Source organism: Pteropus vampyrus, unplaced genomic scaffold, assembly GCF_000151845.1.
Source record: "Pteropus vampyrus isolate Shadow unplaced genomic scaffold, Pvam_2.0 Scaffold228, whole genome shotgun sequence".
Classification (NCBI taxonomy): domain Eukaryota; kingdom Metazoa; phylum Chordata; class Mammalia; order Chiroptera; family Pteropodidae; genus Pteropus; species Pteropus vampyrus.
Genome location: NW_011889009.1, coordinates 839,517 through 845,633, shown reverse-complemented (window position 1 = coordinate 845,633; position 6,117 = coordinate 839,517). Strand labels below are relative to the sequence as shown.

Here is a 6,117-nt window from a genome sequence, read left to right as displayed (position 1 = left end):
GGGTGTCCCCATTTGCCATGGCCAACAATGCTGCTGAGAAAATCATGTATCTTTCACACGTGGGAAAACATTCTAGGATAAATTCCTAGAGGGGATTTCTAGATCGAAGGTTGTATATTTTTCCCACCACCTGCCCCCGCCAGCCCCAATTAACTCTGTTGTGTTGTAATTTACATACAGTGAAATGCACAAATCATAAGCCGTCGGTTCTGTAAGTTTTGGCAAACAGACCAGCGTAGCCCACAGCGGGATGCAGACCGCAGAAGGGGCCTTGGCTCCAGGCTGCGAGGGGTTAACAGAAACGGGATAGACTGACCACCCTAAAAAACTAAAAAACTAGAAAACCTGTGAAACAGTCGTTTTCAGACACTGGCCCACAGATCAGCACAAGGCAGTGTTTCCTGAGGTGGGGATCATGTAAATGAGCCGAGAACGTCCCCAGCTTTCTGCCCAGCGAGTCTCTAGGTCACAGCACAGGGTGGGCGGGGGCCCCAGAGCCTGCTCATGCAAGGCCTTCGGGCTCTGATTTTGTTTCTGGCATTAACACCTGGCCAGGAGCGGAACTGCCGGGTCACAGAACAGACGTCTAACTGTGCAGGGAGCCGCCGGCTTCCCAAAGCGATCGTGTCTTTTTTCATTCCTGCCACCAAGACTCTGATGGCTTGTTTCCTGTTTTTGACATTCGGTGTTATCAATCTTTTTCAATTTAGTCGTTCTAGTGGGTTTTTTGTTTTGTTTTCTTTTGTTTTACCCCCAATGTGTAACCCGCTTCAGTGCCTGCAGCCTACGGGCGCAGAGACCAGGCAACGGTTCAGGGCCACAGCTGACTCTGGCATGGGGCACTATGCGAGGCCCAGGGCCGAGACCTGCCATAAATCACTCTAGTGGTTTTAACTGACATTTCTTTCCATCACTGATGCTGTCGAGCATTTTCCCACGTGCTTATTGGCTGTTTGTGTATCTTTTGTGGAATCTGTTCCTTTCCACCTGTTTTGTAATTGGGTCTTTGTCTTTTTTTTAATTCCTACATAGTCTCCCATCCAAGTACTCACCAGGCCCAACCTTGCTTCTAAAGTTCTTTATGTATTCTTGATACAAGTCTTTTATGAAATTTATGTTCTGAAAATGCTTTCTCCCAGTCAGTGGCTTGCTTTTCATTTCTTAATGATGTCCTTTAAAAAGAAGTTCTTGATTTTGATGTAGTTCGATTTATCAATTATTTCTTTTATGATTTGTGCCTTTTTGTCCTAAGAAATATTTACCTACTTCAAACACAAAGAGACACTCATAAGTTTTCTTCTAGAAGATTTATAATTTTAGTTCTTCCATTTTAGGTCTGTGATCCAACTCAAATTTTGCCTTTGAGTGAGGTTAAGAGGTGGTTTATTATTTTCCTCCCAGATGTATATCCAGGTGTTTAGGCACCATTTGGTAAAGACTTTTTCCCTAATTGCTTCGCGTTGGTACGCTTTGTCAAAAATGACTTTGTCAATACAAGTGTGTCAAAGATATACATGGATGTAAGTGTGTGTAGTGTATTCGATGCCAAAGTGATAAATGCAGGTGACTGTTTCTGAACTCTGTCCTGTTCTATTATTTGGCTTTTTGGCAACACAACCTGGTCTCAATTACTGTGGATTTTTTTTTTTGATTACTGTTGTTTTAAAGTAGGCGTATATTTAATATTGACAGTGCCAAAATGCCCTCCCAAAGGTTACACACACTCACACCCCTAACGACAGGGTGTGTGCTGCTTTCCCCATTCTACAAGCTTGGGATGTCATCAGCCTTCCAAACACGGGACCACAGCTTACGAGCTGCTGGTTCTGGCACGCAGCTACCGAATCTAGGTGTTCCAGCAAACGGTACTGAAAACAATCTAGAATGATTGATAACTGTCTCTTCCAATCCCTATCTAATAAACTCTGTGTAACAAACTATATATACTGAGTTTAGTCTCCAGACACGTGTGTGTGTGTGTGTGTGTGTGTGTGTGTGTGTGTGTGTGTGTGTGTGATACAGGAGGGATGCAGACAGCATCTCCAGCGTCCTTGGTAATGACCTTTGACCCCCTGAACACGCCATCCCTCCCCTAGCCTCTCTAAAGACCCACCAGTGGTAAACAAGGGGTGTTGTGCAGGGCCACCTCCAGCCCCTTCCCGCAGGGGTGGGGCAGCTTCTCCCCCGACGGCTCTGATTGGCTGGCGACTCAGCCCCTTTCCACCTCCCACTGCGAGCGCAGGGCCAGCCAAAGCCCAGTTCTCCTGGGCCAGAGGCTGCCTCAGGGAAGGGCTCGTGGACCAGCACAGCCCATCGGAAGTCCTTTCCTGCAGTTTCCCGACGTGGGGCCGGACGAGGCAGGCTTTGTGGTTAAGAGTGGACCTGAGAACCGAACCAGCTCCCCTCCAGGACTTCCTCTTCCTGTTTAAGTCACTTTGAGTAGGTTTTCATTTCTTCCTTCGTGTTTTAATATTTCCCAAAGTTTTTTCTTCTTTTTTCACCCCCGCCCTAAGTTTCTTTAATAAAGACAGAGACATTTCAGTTTCGGATGAAAAATAGTTCTGAATCCCAAAACCACATGTCGACATTGACGGGGCTCTGGGAAAGGACCATGTGGACGATTCCCAGCCCCCACCGGCCTCTGGGTGCCCCCAGCCCCTCGAGCCCCTCGGCCGGCCCCCCATCTCCCTGGGGAGAGGCTCCTAACTCTAACTTCACCTCCACTAGGAAGTCACGGTTTATGTTCCTATCGACGACATCCTATTTTGAAGAATCATGAAGTTTTTCCATCTCGAGCAACAAAAACAGCTTGGGGTCCTAAAAAGAAACGGAAGCGCAGAAGCCGTGGCTGAAGTTTGTAGTATTTGGGAGGAAAATGTTCATTAGTGTGCTAGGAACACAAGTCACAGAGTGAAGATGTGCAATTAGTGATGTCCGTTAGATTTTCATATTTAAACTATAAGCAAAGTTAAGCACGCTCACCGTTTTTGACATGGATTTTATTTAGAAATTTCCAGCAGAGCTATCTCCCTGCATATTTGCACCCTGGGACAACCACCGGCCCGGCCTTGAGGTAAGGTGACCGTCCCCCAAGGTACAGGCCAGCATCCTCCACCTGTGGACCGAGACGGACAGAAAGCTTCACAGGCGTAGATTTAAAGTGTGACCCCCAAATGACAGATGACTTCCTCTGGTGGTGCCCACATGAGACACGGGGACAGAATCTGTAGAGAATGAAATCTATCACAATCAGCGTTTCTATCCAAAGGGCGTTAACGTCCTAAGCCAGTGCCCCTTATGTTTTTGTCCATTTATTTTAAAAGCAAACCAAGAGCATACAGCATCTTTTTAAAAATCATGTAAACGTTGCAGTTTTTAGGGGTTACTTATAATCTGAAGATTTTCATAAAAAACTACTGGACTTGTTAAGACTATAAATACTAGCCCCACCCCATGAAAAAAGCAATCATTACAAAAATATAAAAAATAGACTAGCTTCTATTTAAACTTTCCTTCAGAAATCTCACAGCTCTGAGACGCATCCTGGTTTATACATGACGGGCACGAGTTTAATTTTCCTCAATTTTTCTAAGGGAGGAAAAGATCCCAAACGTTCCCTTTGTTACTTGAGAGTGTGGCTGCTTTCTTCACAGGGACTCTGGCATTAGCGGGTGGCGACGGCTTGAAGTTTTCGATCACAGCCTCTGCGTGGACCCCACACGGAGACTTGAGGCACAGGAGGCTGTTTCAAAGCTCACTCCCCTACCCTTCTCTCTCCAGCTTCTTCCATTCAGTTCTGGGGCTTGCTGGGTCTCCAAACTCCTGAGCTGGCCTCAGGTTCCCTAACTGCCCACTGCAGGGGGGTCACGGTGAGGGAGGAGCCACGTCTGCTGCTGGCCCTGGCGCCCACTCTGTAGGGGTGTGGGCCGGGCGCCCACGCGGGATTGCTGGGCCGGGGAAGCTGTACGCTTGGTGGATGACATCCCCCTGGCCCGGAGGGATGACTGACGTTATAGGACACCGGCTGCAGAGTCTGTGAGGCCAGCCAGCAGCAAATGTGGAGGCAAAACGCTGCGTTGGGCTAACACCCTTCCGTACACTTCGAATGGATCACACGCCCTCGTCCACAGCAGCCGAGCTGCCAGGCACTTTGGCCAATTACAGGCTAAGAAACGGAGTCTCCGTTTGAAACAGCCCCACGGAGGAGGGGCGGGATTCGACTGGCATCCCCGCTGCCGCCAGCAGAGGGCAGTGTGGGACGGCTCAGTGAGGCCCTTGGGAGAGGGCGGGGCTTGGCAAGGCGGACAGACAGCCACCGGCAGAACCCCTCCACGTGACTGCGGCCTCGCTGGGCTGTGCCCGCCATCCCTGAAGCCCAGGGAGACATCTCAGATGGGGGTCCCAGCCTAAGCATGCTCAAGACAACCCTTCGCCCCCAAAGCCTGGCTCACACCTGCTCCTCCCTGCAGGACATCTGAACATGGGCTGTGGCCCCCAGGACCCACCGCGACCCAGCCCGGCACCCAGTGCAACCCCGGGTGCTCTTGGCTTCGCCGTTCTTGCCCGAGAGACGGGCGGGCCCTCTGAGCCCGCGGGGTCTCCCAGGCTCTGGGAAGGGACCAGGTCTCCACACGGCCAAGGGTTATATTTCACAGATCACGGTGGCGATCTGGGGACCTCTGGTCCTCTCCGTGTAAGCCACGTATTTCCCAAAACCTTGTGTCTCTCCAGATCTGAAACATCCCGCCCAGCACGCCCGGCTGTGTCACACCCCAGACGAAGCAACAGCAGCACCGGATTCAGAGACGCCGCCACAGGTGCTCGGCAAGTCCCCAAGACTTTGGTAGCATCAGAAGGAAACAGGGCTTCTGAGACATCCCCAGTTCACATTTGCTCAGAAGGGAAGTGTCCCCAACATCAAGGCACAAAGAAAGAAGTGTCCTGGGTCAAGTGACAGTGACAACGACCAGTGGCCGCTGCGAGGCCCGAGGCAGAGCCGCTGGGGTGGTGAGCGCGGCCTGGCCCAGCGGACGGCCGAGGGGTGCTCACGCGTACTTCTCCAGGAACGTGACATGGAAATCCTTCACCTTCTGGAGCACCGTCTTCAGCTTCTCCACCGGAGGGAGAATGGTGATCCTGCCAGGGGAGAGAGGACAGCGTCAGCCTGGACGCCGGCCGCTCTGGGACAGGGGGCAGTGTGTACACGGTGGCTTGGGCCTTTGCCCGCTTGTGTGGGGATGAGGTGTGCAGGCCAGCCACGTGGGGACGGGTGCGTCTGGTCCCGCTGCCCCAGCTCTGGCCCCCGATGGGCCGGTTTTCTCCCCCATTCGTACATTTTACACCTGAGCCACACACGTGGACGAAAGCGATGAAGCTGGGGGCAGCGCTCGGGCTGAGAAGAGCCGGCGTCACTGCGGAGGCCTGTGCACTCCTGCCGGGGGACGCAGCTCATCCGGGGCGCGACCCCGAGTTTCCCACAAAGACTCGCTCCTGCTGGACAGGCGTGTACATTTCCACCAGGCGGTGTCCCCGGCGAAGACCCCCGTCACAACTCTGCCTCTGGAGGGATTCCCGAGTTGCCGTGGTGACTAAGTCCTCCCCACCGTGCTGTCCCAATGGTTCCCAGCCCTACAGGCAGCTTTCTGAGTGAGCCTCGGTAGAGGTTCACCTATAACCGAGCGGAAAGGCCAGCCACACGTGTCCGCCCAGCCAGGATGGCCTGGACTGCGGCGAGACGGCTCCAGGTGCTAACCGAGCCCGTGACACTTCTTAATGTCTGCTGCAGGGGCCCCCCGAGAGCGCCTGCATGGAGGGGGTGTGTTCTGAACAGAACCGGCCTCAGGGGACAGCCCCGCCGAGCAGCCACACGCCCCGGGAAACGCGTCACCGTAAGCGTTTCGGACACTGGACCTCAGCGGGTTTTTGGTGCCGCGGATGAGCTGCCGAGAACCTGGGCGCTGCAGGCTGCAGTGGTGGAGGCGAGGAGGGTCGGGGCGACAGGGAAGAAAACACGCCGCCGAGACGTTCTGGTCAGGGAGGGGACCCTGGTGGGTGGCGGGGGACATCAGGGGAGGCCGGGGCCTGCGGACGCCGCCGTGTCTGCCGCCAGCCTGTGCT

At 53.1% G+C, this 6,117-nt stretch overlaps 1 long non-coding RNA gene and 1 other non-coding gene across 2 annotated transcripts; both read right to left on the bottom strand.

Annotated features, from left to right (window-relative positions):
• Nucleotides 1-754: 754 nt before the first annotated feature.
• LOC111728793 lies at nucleotides 755-886 on the bottom strand. Its single transcript, XR_002775958.1, has one exon. It is a non-coding gene; the product is annotated as a small nucleolar RNA SNORA42/SNORA80 family (small nucleolar RNA).
• Nucleotides 887-2,444: 1,558 nt separating this feature from the next.
• LOC111728785 lies at nucleotides 2,445-5,281 on the bottom strand. The gene is made up of 2 exons (XR_002775951.1): nucleotides 2,983-5,281; nucleotides 2,445-2,817 (listed from the first exon to the last, which is right to left on the bottom strand). It is a non-coding gene; the product is annotated as an uncharacterized LOC111728785 (long non-coding RNA).
• Nucleotides 5,282-6,117: the final 836 nt, after the last annotated feature.